This window comes from Lissotriton helveticus, chromosome 8, assembly GCF_964261635.1.
Source record: "Lissotriton helveticus chromosome 8, aLisHel1.1, whole genome shotgun sequence".
NCBI classification, from domain to species: Eukaryota; Metazoa; Chordata; class Amphibia; order Caudata; family Salamandridae; genus Lissotriton; species Lissotriton helveticus.
In genome coordinates this window covers 928,899,332-928,916,627 of record NC_136069.1, presented here as the reverse complement: position 1 = coordinate 928,916,627, position 17,296 = coordinate 928,899,332, and positions in this window count along the sequence as shown.

The following is a 17,296-nucleotide window of genomic DNA, read 5'->3' as shown; positions in this document are numbered from 1 at the left end:
CCGCTACTGACAAGAATATTTCATTATTGGTGCTGTCAATTTCAATAAATCTATTGGATAATTAAAAAGAAATTGCCACGGTCTCTTCGTTGTTTAAATGTTTTTACTGTTTTTGTTTTGTTGTATATATTTATATGTTATTAAAGTTTTATATTCCTACTACTTTGTTGGAGTGCTATATATTTTTAATGTGACACATAATTGTAAAAACTTTGATGTACAAAGAGTCATTCCTGGAATCTTCCGCTTCAGGCTCGGTCCCCTCCCCAATCACAATACAGGATGGTTTTCAGATAGTAGGAACACGTGTGGTGTGACGGATCTCATCGAGTGTGGGCCTTGATCTACTATAACTCCTTTGAAGAGGGGTGATTCTTTACAGCTGGGGCCATAAACTACATCTGCAGGGCTAGCTGATAGCCTGGACAATCGGACACAGAGAAAGAGGAGTGTCAGAGGGTGCGGTAGTGAATAGGGCGAAAGGGAGGTGTCGGGCGGGCACAGAGTGTGATTCTCAGGGAAGAGCAGCGCAGATGGGGGGAGGTTTATTGCCCATGCATAAGACAGAGAGCGGTGGTGACCAGTGCCTGGGGGAGATGCTTACGAGGGTGAGGAGCCATGCTACGAATCGACAGCGTGCAGAGAGTGGGTCTGGTCAAGACATCTAAAATGGCTGCCGTGCACGACAAAAGTGTGGCATTTCAAAAAAGGCAAGATGGCGCAGACAATGTTTTTCAACACTTCCTCATTTCCTTCGAATCGAACGTTAACAGACGTTGGGGCATATTACCAAAGTTAAGCGATATTTATCGCTAACGATGCTTACCAACCAATTTTTTACCACTAAGCATCGTCAGAAATTATCGAAGATAAACCTTACTATTATCAAGGTTTATCGCAAATGCGATAATAAACGGCCGCAATGCATGAATATCGCTAAAAACTCAGCGATATTCATGCATTACCGAGCTAATACTCTTAGCCATGTTATCCACCTCCCATTGGATAACATGGCTAAGAACTGCTCAGGGCAGGTGTTACTTTTTGGAGATATTCGCACTTAGCGCGAATATCTCCAAAAGTTGGTAATAGGAGATAGATATCTTGCATGTTGTAATGCAAGTTATTGTGGTATATGGAACTCATACCATAATCTCTCAGGAAAGCAGAAACTGATCCTTTTGGGACCGCCTAAAAAGGCCTAGGGGGTGAGGAGTACTCTACTTTGCCCCCTTTTCACGTTCCGAACTATTTTATTTTACTCTCTTCTGTAATTACACAAAATAGCAGCGATAAGATGCATCGGAGACACACAGTGAGAGAAAGGAGGCCGGAGATGAAGAAGACATGTCAAATACACATTGGAGATAATATAGTGGCAGAAGGGAAGTAAATATGAGTAAACTTACCATGTAACATAAAAATGTTGCACTCTATACTATAAGTCTAATTTTATACTACAATCACTTCGCTACAACCTCATAAATTAAAAATAAAAATGAATAATGTCTCAAACAATTTTTGATTTCTAAATATAAATTTATTCTTCAGAATTTTCTAAATTTGAAAGAACTAGTAACATGTCCTCATCAGCAATGTCCTCATTAAAAGTCTCCAATGATGATTCTTGTAACTCTATGGTCTCCAAACACTCGATAAATTCGCCATCAAGAGATTGATCAAAAAAATCATTCAAGTCATCTCCTCCTTCTGACAATATTTCATTATTGGTGCTGTCAATTTCAATCAATGTAGTGGAATCATTCAAGTCATCTCCTCGTGACAATATTTCATTATTGATGCTCTCAATTTCAATCAATGTAGTGGAATCATTCAAGTCATCTCCTCCTTGTGACAATATTTCATTATTGGTGCTGTCCATTTCAATCAATCTAATGGAATCATACAAGCCATCTCCTCCTTGTGACAATATTTCATTATTGGTGCTCTCAATTTCAATCAATGTAGTGGAATCATTCAAGTCATCTCCTTGTGACAATATTTCATTATTGGTGCTCTCAATTTCAATCAATGTAGTGGAATCATTCAAGTCATCTCCTTGTGACAATATTTCATTCTTGGTGCTGTCCATTTCAATCAATCTAATGGAATCATACAAGTCATGTCCTCCTTGTGACAATATTTCATTATTGGTGCTCTCAATTTCAATCAATGTGTTGGACAATTCAAAAGAAATTGCCACGGTCTCTTCATTGTGAGCCATTTTATTTTGAAATTGCTTGCTGTAAATTGCAGAAAAAAATAATCACTTTCATTTATCGTCTTTAGTAATACATAATATAAAACTAACTTTATCAAGTATTTAGTATAACAGAAGGACTGCAAATAAATAACAGAAAACATTTTTCAAATTATCTTCAAGTGTACAACATAGTTCCCCATACAAATTAACAACTCACCTTTTTAAAAGTAGCAGAAGTGTTAGTACTGTGTAAATCAAACACCAGAAATTCACCACCAAAAATTCCTCACAAATGTACCTCAGACAGTAGTATCACAAAATGGCTGTGGTTTCCTCTCATTTGACATATATACATAACCAATTAACTTTCATCACACACAAATACAAAACCAAAGTAACATTTTAATTGGTTCTAAATTTCAACACTTTCAAATGTGTTTTCCCCATGCAATTTTCCATAGGACATTTACATACGTCTACAGCCTGAATGGCTGAACGGAATTACACCAAACTTGGCAAAATGGTACATCAAACCTAAGAGGTCAGGAAGGATCTACTATGCCCCCTTATGGTCATTTCCCCCTTCGCTTTGGCCTCCTCTTGTCTCTCAATCCTACCGAGGGACAAGATGGCGGCCGCTACGGACTGTTTGGAATGTTGACAGACGCCGGAGAACCAATCAGCTTCGCAAAGCTCCGTAACGCGAAAAGTACGCGAAGCGGAGCGCTGTTACAGATATATATCTTTTTTTCAACGTTAATTTCTCAAAATCCACTGGAGCACATATATTGAGACCTAGCAAAGGCACATCGGGCTACCAGTCCCTAATATTTTGCCAAGTTTCGTGCAAATCCATTCAGCCGTTCGATTATTATTATTTTGTTTTTTTTTTGCCCCGCGGGGCCCTTTTAAAACCTCCACATCAAACCTAGGGGGTCAGCGAGGATCTACTATGCCCCCTTATAGTTATTTCCCCCTTTGTTTTGACCTCCTCTTGTCTCTCGATCCTACCGAGAGACAAGATGGCGGCCGCTACGGACTGTTTGGAATGTTGACAGACGCCGGAGAACCAATCAGCTTCGCTTCACAAAGCTCCGTTGCGCGAAAAGTCCGCGAACCAGAGCGCTGCCCGGTCCGCTGTTACAGATATATATCTTTTTTTAAATGTTAATTTCTCAAAATCCACTGGAGCACATATATTGAGACCTACAAAAGGCACATCGGGCTACCAGTCCCTACAATTTTGCCAAGTTTCGTGCAAATCCATTCAGCCGTTCGGGCTAAAAGTGAGGCCAACCGCCCTATGGAAAACTCAATGTTAAAAACACGTTTTGGGACCCCCCTTTTTTCTCGGCCCCCCCTTGACGAACCCCCCCCAAATTTTCAAGGGCTGCTCAGAAACAAAATGTGCCATTTTCCTGAAAATTTCAGCCAATTCCGTCCACAAACGCCAAAGTTATTAGACATAGAATTTTCAAAAAACCCATAGAGAAAAAATCCTAACTATATATACCTACTGGCGACCGCCAGTAGGTAATATATATATATATATATATATATATATATATATATATATATATATATATATATATATATATATATATATAAAATTGAACCAAGTAAGCATTCACTCAGGGGATCATTAACTGATCCATAGAATTTATTACCAGTAACGCGTTTTGAATTACAATTTGAACAATTGAAATTTGAAAACTATTACGTCTGGTGGGCTTCGCCGGCTTATTACAGTAATTATGAAATGGACCTATTGAAAAATTTGCTTTCACTAGTGAGGAACTGTCTGGTAATTGTATACTACTTGCGAATTGAAAATCCCCTACCTAGAAGATTATATCAAAGCTTGACCCGCTTTATTCTGGCGTGCGGTTTGGAAAAACCCTGCGGCGCAGCTAACTAGGGAAATAATTAAAGATTGTCTCAGCTGCGATAAAGGAAGGGATATACACTGGCTCGCCGCTGTCAGGAAGAGTCTGGCCAGCATAAATCTTGAGTGGTTATGTTTAAATCCAACCGACTCAGATGGCATAAGTAAAAAAAAGTCTAATGAAGGCACTTTACGCAACATAGAGCAAAATTAGACATGAAACAGAGGCACAAAAACCCATAGTAGCCCGATACATGACGATTTAGAATAGAAACCACCTACCCTGTCGTTGTCTTTCGAGACCAATCGGTAGATGGGAGAGGAGTCTGCTGTTTAGACTAAAGGTCGATACTGTGAAATTGCTGCTTTGCTTCCCTCTGGGGTTTTACTTACAACCTCGATCAACTCCCCTGCCCTTGTAATTCTCAATGTAAACAAACAACAATACACTTTTTATTCTTTTGTAATTTTTATTTGAAATACACAAAATGGTTTTTAATACCATTTTTTAAGACTATACCAATGATTAATTATAAGGCAGCGTATGGGCACATCGTCACTTTGGAAGACGTGGAGCTAACATTCAGAGTAGGATCCTTTTTGAAAGTGGCAGTACGTGCCCGTCATTCCATGTGTACCTATTGATCTTCACCTCTTGTAAAATTCATTTGTATATACTATTTATAGCTCTTGTCGAGTTCTACTTACTGTACTTGTACATATGATGAAATTGCCGTATTTTGTTTTATCTAAAAACGTGATATCTGAAATTCTGTATTTGTGCTTCTATGGATATTTATTGTATCCAAATAAAGATTTTGAATGAATGAATGTATACTACTTGAGTGGTTAGCACTCTTTCCCTTTACCTCACTTTTTACCATTATTTACAGGTGAATCTATTGAAAAAATATACTTTCCCAAGTAGGGACCTGACTAGTGAATCATCGACTGTATCACAGTTAACCATTCTGCGTTTTTCTCAATGCTCATATATAAAACAAAGTATATATTCTATATCCAAATAATTAAAAACATGAAATAAGTGAAAAGACACAGCAACATTCTAACTACACTGTGTTTCTTTCTTACATCTTGAAGAGTATTTAGAGGAATGTAAGCAGATCCTCCTCCATGTTCAGACCATTAGGCTTTTTTCTTTCTAGCTCATGTATATACCGTGATTCAAGCAGACATATTTTTTTCTCTCTAGTACCGCTTCTAAGAGATCTGGGGAATGCATAAACTACATAGAATTGCAATAACTTCTAATCTCCTTTATTCATGTATTAAAATGACATGCCACTGGGTAAATTCTGTCGGGATTTTTTTAATCGCACGTATATGTTGCAAAATACGCATATGCACCTGGTGGACTGTGCTTCCTACATATACTATGGTGTTGGGCATGCTAGTGTATATGCTGCAACATGTGTACTGCATTTAAATGTCTCTTTAATTTTGCATGTTCCCTTCTGGAAAGGTGATTTGTATTCAGTCTTATTTATGCCATAATGTCAGGCCTTACACTTGGTGCCTCATAACTAACCAGGGGATTTTATCTGTTGGTTCAGGGCTATTATTAACTAAGGCAACCCTCATCAATTTCCCTCTCTAATAGGTGATCTGTAGTTCTTTCACTATCTTATCACCAACAACAGGATCACTTCTGACTAAGTGCCAAAGCGCAATCATTATTTTTGTAATTTCCTGCCACTCAGAGCTATATTCAGTTATAAATCAATTTTCTTTTTCGACATTTATTTTCCTTCTTTCCTGTCTGTTGCTGAAAATTAACCCTTTTTCCTTGAAGTTGCTCACTTATTTGCTGCCTGAAGGGTTAATTCTGAATACCCTCTCTATCTGAATCTGCTATTGAGATCATCTTGTGCTTGGAGAGTTTCTTTGGTTCACTACAATTTCTCTTCATTCTCAGGTTCTCTGCATATGGAATACTTCTTTTTAAACTATTTGTATTGAAGCTTTTGTCATGAAGAACAGTATTACACACAGTGGATTCACAAAATATTCTACTATGCAAGTTATTGTCTTTAACATAGATAGTCAGGTCTAAAAGTTAACCTTCAATTTGCTTATGGTACTAGTCAACCTTAAATTCAAATAATTATTGTTTAATTCTCTAACAAAGCTGACTGCACTCTCCACTGTTCCTTTCCATATCACAAACAAATTGTCGATAAAACAAACATTATCTATCCAATCATGGTTACATTTTTGATTGAGCACCTGCTCCTCCCACCAGCCTAGTGTTACAGTAAACAAATGATGGACGGAATGCTGACAATGCAAACATTCTCCCCCAGTCAAAAAATCTGGGTTCAATCCATTGTTCTTTTGCCCACTACGCCACTCCAGTTTGGACCCAGCCATATGCAAATCAGTCTTGCGCCTGTGCCCAATGGGAACAGTCCAGACCAAACTGCCAGGCCAGGTATTCCTTTGACCAGAAACAAGTATCCTGGGACCGGTTTCAGGGTATGTCACCCTTCTTCAGCCAGGCTAGCTTGAATCCTGTAGCACAGTGAGCAAGGGCTCCCACCAGCCCATGTGCAAATAAGCTTAACTGAGGGTGCAACAGGTGCCTATTGCAGTCCTAGAAATCTGTTTGAAAATGTCCTTATTCTATAGAAGAAGATGTTAGTGAGGCACCATTTTATCATATCAAGCAACATCTGGGTATGTTTGAGCAGACACAGTGGTCATGCCCCAATTCTATAGAAGAAGATGTTAGTGAGGCACCATTTTATCATATCAAGCAACATCTGGGTATGTTTTAGCAGGCACAGTGGTTGTGCTCCTAAAAAATGTGTAATGGCTTTTAGCCTTCTTGATTTATATATTAGTATTAAGAAAAACGCAGAATGATTAACTGTGAAACAGTTGAGGGTTCACTAGACAAGTTCCCACTAGGGAACGTACATTTTTCAATAGATCTGCCTCTTAAATAATGTTAAAAAGTGAGGCATAGGGAAAGAATACTAACCGCTCCAGTAGCACGCAATTACCAGATGGGTCCACATTAGGGAAAGGACATCTCATTAGTAATGTATTGTGAAGTCATAAGCAGTGGTGCAAGTTATAGTTAGCTCTGGTAACTATAACTGGTGAATTTCCATATGTTTTTTCAGTTTAAAACATTAATGTTGTCACTGACATATTCACCTAACTATAACATTACTTTAACCTTTGTTTTTTTCAGTGAATTTCTAGTTTTTTTTTAATGTACATTAATATTTTACTACCATACGTAAAGCCAACCCCCTACAGGTCCTCATGTTTTTTTTAAAGCAGAGGGGGCATGTTGTCCCCTCTCTGAGCCTCATTAAGCTGATTAGGCCTTGGGGACCCCCTCCCCAGGGCCGTATTAGGCCCTGGGACCACATTCTCAAGGGCTGTGTTTTTTCAGAGGCCGGGAGGGCCACATTTTTTAGCCTGGAAACCAAATCACTGGGGGCCCAATTTATTTACCAAGAGAAGGGGAGCCTTGCAAACCCCCTGAGCCTTTTCTGGATCTGGGGGCACCGTGCTCGGGGGCTCACATTAATTAAAGTTGTATGCGCTGGTGCCCACTGAGGGCACCTACGAATGCATTTGTTGGGGGTCATGGGGGAAGCCCGGGTCCCTCAACTCCCGAGCCGGCTCCCCGTGCATTCTGCGGGAGCTGGCATTGCTCCCACCCACAGGGAGGAACTATTATCTACTGCTGCCTTGAAATCATTCCCTACACAAACAGATCAAAAGTCTGATCCCAGATGGAAGGAGCATATTCAGCATTCCTGCCCACTGGGAGTGACTTTGTGTTTGATCTTGCGTGGCAAGAGATTATAAAATGCTCTCAACAGACAAAACCACTGTGTCTGTGAGGTGTACTCCTCCGGACATAGCTAGAGAACCGGCCCCAGGAGATGTGGTCTCCAAGACCATAGAAGGTTTGGGGAATAGCCCCCTCTCCTTTATTAATGAAATCAGCCACTGGGATGGGGTCCCTGGGACCTCTGTAGTCTTGGGGAGGGGAAATATGCACCCCCTCCCCTTTTATGTAGATTTTGGCCACAGGGTAGGCTCCCTGGGGCATATAATGGCTCAGGGAGTGGGGCCACATGCCCCCACATCTTAAAAAAACAGTGCAGTGAGTGGGATCCCAAAGGCCTTTCGGTTTCTTTTCTACTTATCCTGAGGGATCAAGGCAGAAACTGCTGATTATTTTTATTTTTGGCCCGAGGGATCCCCTTGGGTTCCCCCATGAGGCCTAGAGGGGCAGGGTAACCCTAATTTGCCCCCTTTTATTTTTTGTACTTACTACTTCAGGACAGGGAACTAAGTCTCGAGTCGTGTAATGGCTGCCGACAATATTTTTCTGATGTTGCTGACTGCCAATCAGAGCACTTGCTCCCATAGGAATCTGGATCCCATGAGAGCGAATTGGCCCAAAGGAAAAGCTCTCTTGGAAAATCAGTGCACTCTATTTTTGAAATTGCCATTCCTGCAAGAGTCTCTCAAGCCTCTCTCAGATTGAACCATTTAGATATACAAATATTTTTTACCACTCATTTCTAAAAACGACTGCACGGACTTACACCAAATCACATAGGAACAGTCTGTGGACCAAGATCCAGCTTCCGGCCAAATTTTGTGTAATTCTGTTCAGCAGTTTTAGTTGCAGCCCTTCTTAAAGAAGTCTATGACAAATGCAAGGGTATTTAGCATTTTGGGCCCCCCTTTTACTTGGCCCCCGATTGACGGATCACCCAAAAACTTTCCAAGTAAAAACCTTTTTAGAAAGTTTCATGGGGATGTCTAATGGGGTAAAGTGATTAGTAACACAAAAACACTTTTCCTAGGTTGCAGCTGACTATAACAACCTCTGACCAGCTCTCAGGAATCCTACTGTAAGGAACCTAATAGAAATATGAGGAGGGCTTCTTGACCCCCAATGTCCCTCAGCATCCAAGAGGACATCATCCCCCAACCAGTATTGCACAAGGAGGTGCATTTGCAGAGAGGTTGAGAAAGGGGGCGTGCCCTCCAAAGTACTCACAGCTAACCCTGGGCAAAGTACTACGCTACGAGTGCGTAGTTTGCGAAGTTTGTGCTACTTCGCACTACGCGAATTGCACGTAGCACAGTGCAAATACACGTAGCATAGTGTAGCGGTTATTTTTTGCTTGCTTGCGGTTCTGAACGTCAAGTTGGCGACCGCGAGCGGGCAAAATGACATCCCGGAGAGACTTTTTCCTCGTTCGCGATCAGCAACATCAAGTTGCCGATCGCAAGCTTGGAAAATAAACCTCCCGGCCCGGCGAGATTCTCAACGCGAGGAGGTCAGGTTTCTCATTGCGAGTGGTCGCGTATGCTCGTGACCGCTTGCAATCAGAAACTACCAGTCCACGTTGAGAAAGCTGCCACTCGAGTAGAAATCTACTGAAGTTGCAGAAAACGACTGCTTGCACTGTGCAAGATGCAGTTTGCACTGATTGCACAGTGCGGACAAGCATCCGGCACTGTGCAATCAGTGCGAACAGCATTTTGCATAGTGCACTATGCAGTTCGCGTAGCTCGTGTAGTGCTTAGTGCACTTCGCGTAGTTACGCATAGCGCTACTACGCGAACTACGCCCAGGGTTACTCACAGCAACTGCACACTGTGGAACTTACTGGAGGTAACGGGAGGGGTAGTTAACCCCCAGAGACCCTCTTGAGCAAAGGGGACTTCATCCCTCAATCAGCAGTGCGCCAGGAAGTGCATTTGCGGAGGTGTGGAGAAAGGGGGCATGGCCTCTGACAACCTCTCAGCAATCCTGCATGTGGGACATTTTGGGCCCAAGGGACTCCATCACCCAGGGCTAGCCCTTTTTTCCAATGGGGAGGTGGGCAGTGCAGCCCCTTCTTCAGGCCCAATTAAATAAATAAAAAATAATAATAATAATAATAATGAGAGGACGCTGTGCGGCTCCCCTCCCAGTCCAATTTCGGCACCGGGAACCTGATCCCCAGGGGTTGACCTCTTTTGTGGGTGGTCTGGTCACAACCAGGGCACCCACTTGTCACTGATGGGGTCTGAGAGGGGAGAATCAAGGCCCCCGCTGTCCCTGCCAGATCCCCACATCCTGCAGGAGCCGGCATTGCTTTTGGACAGAAGGAGCTGCTAAACATGCAGCTTCCTCTGCCCAAAAGCAATTCTGCCTTGCTTCCAGCAAGCAAGAGCATTTTTAATGCTCTTGCTTGCTGAAAGTAGAGCAGCATTTGCTATTCCTTGGTGGGAGCGGTAAAGCTCCTACCAAGCCATAGCAAACAGCTATGTCCCAGGGGTGGGCACCCTGGGACATAGCAGGGACATATTTTGTTCGAGGAGGGAGCCACATAGCCCCCTTCTTTGTTTGAATTTGCCCTGGGAGGTGGTCATCTCCATGGCTGCTGGGGTAGTCACCCAGCCCCTCGCCTTCAATTTGTCAGAAGTCCCAGTTAGGTGGTGGTTCCCAGGGCTGTGGGGGGCCATGCGATCTCCCACATTAATAAAATGTAAAGCCCCCGGTGGCCTAGAGGCAGTGGGGGGGTCCTTTCGCCCCTTAAACAAAAAGCCCTGGGGAGGTGGTTTCCAGGGCTGGGGGTCTGCGCGCCCCCCCCCCCCATTGATAAAAGTTAAAGCCCAGGGACGTTGCAGTTCACCCCTGGGCTTCAGGGGGCTCTCTGCAGCAGTCTGCATTTTTACTTTTAAAGCCCCAGGGAGGTGGCGGTCCCCAGGCTGGAGGGATCGAAGAGGCCCCCCATTTCATAATTAATGAAGCCCATGTGGTGGTGTAGTGTGGGAACTCCCTGCATAGTTTAATTTAAAAGCATTGTGCCTGGGGTTTGAATAAACTCTAGAAGGGGGGCCTCATGTGGCCCCCTCTTTTATGTTCCATATGACCCAAAGATTTGTCCCCATGTAGGCTTCCTTTAAAAGAAGTGTGGGAGCCCCAGCTGTTTTTTTTTCCAATTTTGCCACAAATCCTTGGATCAACCCATGAATTTACATCAAAATATAAAAAAAAAATATTTTTAATGAATGCCGATTCCCTGTGGGGACCACCCCACCATATCTGGTGGGGGGGTCAAAGTGTTGCCCCCAAAATGTCTGCCAACACTTCCTGGTTGAAGTGTTGGCAGCCAATCAAGTTTCAGGGCTCTATATTTTTTAAGGTAAACTATCTCTGAACCTACTGACCAGAGTTACATCAAAACACAAAAAGCACGCTTTCTAGACCAACTTTGACCTTTCGGCTAAATTTTGTGAAATTACGTTCAGTGAAAAATCCCGTATTTTGAAACATCCCCTTTTTTCTCAATCCCTGCTTGTGTGTGCCTTCCAATGCAGCACACTTGCAAAGGTAGAAAAAAAGGAGAAATGAAACATTTTTCCTGGCTACTTTGGGGAACTTTAAAATGTAAAACTTGGTTTGCGTTAGATAGCAAATCTCACCCCAACACTTTGCGCCGGATCTGCTACACTTTTGTGATACAATACAAGCCCAAGCGTTTGTAAATCTGGACCATAGTTTGTTGGTGGGTGCTTTAAAAATACTGTCAGTATTTCTTGTCAACTATTTATTTATTTATTTATTACATTTATATCGTGCATTATCACCGATTGGTCTCTAAGCGCTTGTACTTGTAAACCTAATCATCGCAGGAGTACAGACAAGACAAATTATATTGAACCCCAGGCTTCTCGGAAGAGCACCGTTTTTAACATTCGTCTAAAAGGCAATAAATTTGGTTCCTTCCGTAGACCTGGTGGTAGCTTGTTCCAAGCTGCCGGCAGGGGGGTTGAAAATGCGCGTCCACCAAGGGTGGTCAGACGAAAATGCGGGCTTACCAAAAGCGTGTCCTCAGACGAGCGCAAAGTTCTTCTAGGGATATACTGCACCAGTCTAGCTTTGATGTAACTGGGGGCATTACCAAAGACCGCCTTGTGTGCGATGCATAGACCTTTAAACAGGATCCTCTGCCTGATGGGAAGCCAATGTAATTGGTATAGAAGAGGAGAGGCATGCGTGCCTCTAGCTTTCCCGAAAATCAGTCTAGCTGCATCATTCATCACAATTTGCAGTCTCGAGAGTAATTGCTGGGTAAGCCCAATATAAAGGGCATTCCCATAATCCAGTCGCCCTAAAATCATTGCCGACACCACCGTCCTTAGAGTGGAAAAAGACAACATTGGCGAGATTTTACGGAGTTGCCTAAGGAGGCCAATGCATGTGCCTACCACCGACGACACTTGATCTTTCATGGATAGATTGCCATCAATGTGGATACCCAAGCTTTTTACCACCTTCGCTGGTATCGGGGCCGTACCCAACTCCTGAGGCCAGAGAAGATCGTTCCACGGGTTGCCCGAGATGGTGATAGGCAACACTTCGGTCTTCTCTGGGTTGATCTTTAAGGAGTTGGAGGACATCCAGTTACTCGTAAACTTTAGAATGTTGTGTAACCTAGCTTGGGCTTCTGATGGATCCTCAATTTGTATGATAATCTGTGTGTCGTCGGCATAGTTGTAAATCTGACACTCCATCTGGTTTAAAGCGGCAATCAGAGGCTGCAAGTATATATTAAAAAGGAGCGGCGAGAGGGCGGATCCCTGCGGTACCCCACAGGTTATTGCCGCTGATGTAGAGATCAAATCTGACAACTGGACCCTCTGCGATCCTCCCTGCAGAAATGAGGTCAACCAGCCCAGTGCGGTCCCCCCGATGTCTAGATCTCTCAGGCGTTTCAGCAGTAGGTTGTGATTCACCGTGTCAAACGCGGCTGAGAGATCTAAGAGCACCAGGGCCCCGGGGATCTTTTTGTCAGCTCTACATCTTAATTCATCCAAAATGGATATCATCACCAGCTCCGTGCTGTGGTGTTTTCGAAAGCCTGCCTGATTCCGCTCTAACAGAGCGTTGGTTTCCAGGTGTTTTGAAAGGTGTATCAAGACGTGCTGCTCCATCATTTTGGCCAGGAAAGGTAATTGAGAGATGGGCCTATAGTTTTTTTGATTTTTAACGTCGGCGCCCGGTTTCTTAAGGAGCGGTATCAATCTAGCTTCTTTGAACGAAGTGGGAACCTGACCCATCTCTAAAGATCTATTAAGGAGGGTAAGTACATCCTCTTCCAGACCTGACATCGCTAGTTTGAAAACATTAGGTGGGCAGGGATCTGCCTGCGAGCCAGAATTTACTCTCTCTACTAGACTGGCCAACATTTCCTTAGTGATCAAGGGAAATGTATTTATATGCTGATGTACCTCAGGGGGTTCTGGCGCAATAAGTAATGGACAATCCAAAATTGGTGTCCGAGATATTTCACTCTGGATGTCTTCAATTTTACTTATGAAGAAATCCTGGAAATTCTGACAGTTTACCTGTGAGAACTCTGGTTTCTGCTCTTTAATGTTCCTCAATTCCTTGAGTACCTTAAAGATTTCTTTTTGCGGAACCAGGGCTGACGCTATTCTGTTTTCAAAAAACTCTGCTTTACGAGCTAATATAGCCCTTTTATATTGTGCGAGTTCCTGCACATATATATTCCGGGCGTTGTTGTTATAATCCCTCCTCCAGGCTCTCTCCACCTTTCGAAGCGCCTGTTTCTTGGATCTTAAGGTTTCATCAAACCAGGGAGCCCCCCTCCCTCTTTCCACCCATTTCACCTTTTTTTCTGGAGCCACAACATCAATGGCGTTTTTCAATTTGTCGAGTAATTTTTGGCTGCCTACCTCGACATTCTCATTAGTTATATTTAATTCGACGGAGTTTAGAAGATGACCAACCAACTCTTCCTTATTGATGTCATTCCATCTTCTTACCATTTTCCACGCCGTTCTCTGTCTGTTCCCAACCTGATTAATCTTTCTCTGGCCTGTAATGAGATAGTGATCCGACCAAACGCATGGTGCCACAGTAACCTTGTCGAGCAAGGAATCAGTGGTCCATACCAGGTCTAATGTATGGCCTCTGGCATGAGTGGGGCCGGTCACTATTTGACTCAAACCTAGGGCCATTAAAGCCTCCTCGAGGAGAAGTGCTTGCCCTACCTTTGGGGCAAGCTCCCAATGAAAATTAAAATCTCCCATTATCATCAGATTCTCATATCGAGACCTGAGGTCATGTACGACCTCCCGGAAGTGATCCAAAAAGGTTGGTTCAGCCCAGGGAGGACGGTATATCAGTAAGATGACCCAACAAGTTGAGCCCCTCTCAAATTTCACTCCTAGGGCCTCTGCTCCACCAAGATTTTCCGCGCAAATCTTTTCAGTCTTCCAGCCATTGTTATAGAAGAACGCTACCCCCCCTCCTCTCTTTGTTCCCGGACGATTGAGGCAAAGAGCCTCAAAATCCGGGGGGAGAGAGGCTACCAAATCAGGTGTTGAGGACTCCTCCAGCCACGTTTCTGTGACCCCTAGAATATCAACACCATCATCCTGTAATAGGGAAAAAAGTTCTAAGTGGTGCCTCTGTACGGAGCGAGTATTCAACAGGCCATAGTTAATAGTAATGTCAGCCGTCCGAATGTGTCTCCTCTCCTTCGGCGGTAAGGCCTGAAAAAGCCCCTCCTGTCGTAATGTGGCTATACACTCCTGGGTGGGTTGTAGATCGACTCTATTACATTGTAATAAAGAAATTCTATCATACCTAGTGATAAGGCCAGGGGTTGTGGCCCCTGGTCCCGGCTGGGCACGGATGGGCGTAGCTGGGCTTGCCTCTGGCGAGCCTCCGGCGCGCCCATGGCGTGGCCGCTGTGCGTCAACGCTGCGCGTAGGCATGTGACTGGTTAAAATAGACGTCGTACAATAGCCGCCTGACAGCTAGAACGCTGCCCTAAGATGGCGCCCAAAAGCACGTCCTCACTATCCCTAATATGGCGATGATGTTTGTGGCCGTGGTGAGAGACCCGCTAAAAACAGCGGTGAGGGAACAATTTATAATGCAGGTGAGTGGGCATACACCTAAAAATTCGGTAGGGAAATTAATATCCCCTTTAATAAAAACTGTAACTACAAAAGTAAATGCCTTAAAAAATATACGCGCTGCCGGTGGTATTAAGCGCTAATGCCCTCTGGAGGCCCTCTGGTTACAATACTTCTCTAAGTGGCCTTCTCCTGAGTAATTCAGTTCCGTTCTGTACGAGACCTGCCTGCAGATACGACCGTCTTAAATAGACGTCGTACAATAGCCGCCTGACAGCTAGAACGCTGCCCTAAGATGGCGCCCAAAAGCACGTCCTCACTATCCCTAATATGGCGATGATGTTTGTGGCGAGAGACCCGCTAAAAACAGCGGTGAGGGAACAATTTATAATGCAGGTGAAAGGGGAAGGTAAGGAAAGTAACACCACCAGAAACATAGTCTGTAGGACACAGCCAACAACATCAGAGGTCAACATCAGTACCAGTACTTTTGCCATGTTCGTGTCACCGCAATATGAAAAATAAGGCAGGCCATGTTACATGTTACACATAAGGGGGACGCTTATCAAGACTTTGTACAGGACTTGCATCACAAAAGTGACACAAACCCAGGGCACAATGTTGTATTGAGACAATTGCTCAGAGCATAGTGCTATGGGCTACTTTGTGCTACCTTGAGTCTCAGGGCATTCTGTGGGTGTTAGATAGACCTTTCCATGCAAACACCCATAGGTTTTGACAAAAATCCCTATTTACTGACATTGGTAGCCATGGATTTGTGCAGAAAAATTATGCCTCCTTAAGGCAGGCATAAGATTTGAGAAAATGTTTATTTTCTGAAAACTTTTTCAACTTTCCATGTTTGCTGCACTGTACAACACATACAAAGTGGGGAAAGTATTAAAGCATAATTGTATCGTTTTTGTATTGGAAGGGGTCCCCTTCCAGTTTAAAACCTGTACATGACATAACGCTCATAACTTTGGAGCAAGGGGATCTGCGTTAGAGCATAGCAGGTAAAAGTGTGCCAACGCTGGGGGAGAGATTTCTAGATATGTCACTATTTTTGGGAGAAAGAACCAGTGCTCGTGGAAAAGGCCACTTTATTGGAAGCAAATGCAATCAATTCAACCTTTTGGCTTAGCAATGCACTCAATATCTCATAAACTTAATATACATAATAACTTCCTATCCCCTGCCCCATCCCTAAACATTACCTAACCCACAATTTGTCTTTCCCCCATTCTGGAATATAAACATTATCCACTTAAACACTTTTATTAACAATTTGACAACACTTGAACCTTGCTATAGCGCTTAGCTGGGACGCGCTTATTTTATTGGGACACCCCGTGGCCTGCACGCATCCTACCAACACCTCGCCGCACCCGCTTCGCGGGTGCCGCTTCGACGGACCTCTGTGAGGAGGAGCAGTTTGGGAGAGCCTGGTGGGTCAGCAACAGCGTCGGCGGAGGGCTGCAGGGCTGCGAGCGTCCAGGGACTCCAATTCCCAGGAGTCCCTGACAGACCGTGTCAACTTCCGGTCCGCTCTCCCTGCCGGCCCGCCCACCGCCCTCTAACCTTCCTATAACTGGAGTTATTTCTCCCGCAGCGCGGGACAAGACCGGGCTAAGAGCGGGCCGTTTGAGGCCGTTCGAGGACGGCAGTGGACGGCCCCGGCCCATATTCCCTGTCCTGTTATTCCCAAACAACCAAGGTAGGCGGGACTTTCATCCGCTATTGACTTTTACTACAAACCCATAATTCTTAAGCGTTTTGGACATAAGAAACATTTTAATGCCTGTCAATACTTTGATGTTAGTATAGATTATTGTGTAAATAAGCGTGTTTTAGTTGCTATCTCCCATATCTGTTTTACTCTAGAAAATATGCCATTACGCTCAGGCAAAACACGCATTGTTCAAGTTCAGACTCCTAAAGGAGTGGTTTCGGGTCCATTGGATGTTTTTATTTCTCGTGCCACAGGTATACTTGAAAAAGAAATCGCTATGGTTGAAAAACGCCTTTCACTTGACCTACTTAGTGAAAAACGCTCTTCATTGGGTAGGCTGGCTACGATCCCTAGCCCTGTGACACAACCCCATGCAGCTTTTAATTGTATCCATTCAGCAACTGTCGAGGCGCTAGTACATATAGATAGCGATGGGGTTGATTTGTCTACACATATACCAACCCTTGTAGAACATAATTTAAATGATTCCGAGGCAAATAGTGAAACTGTATCTCAGGTTAGTTTTGAA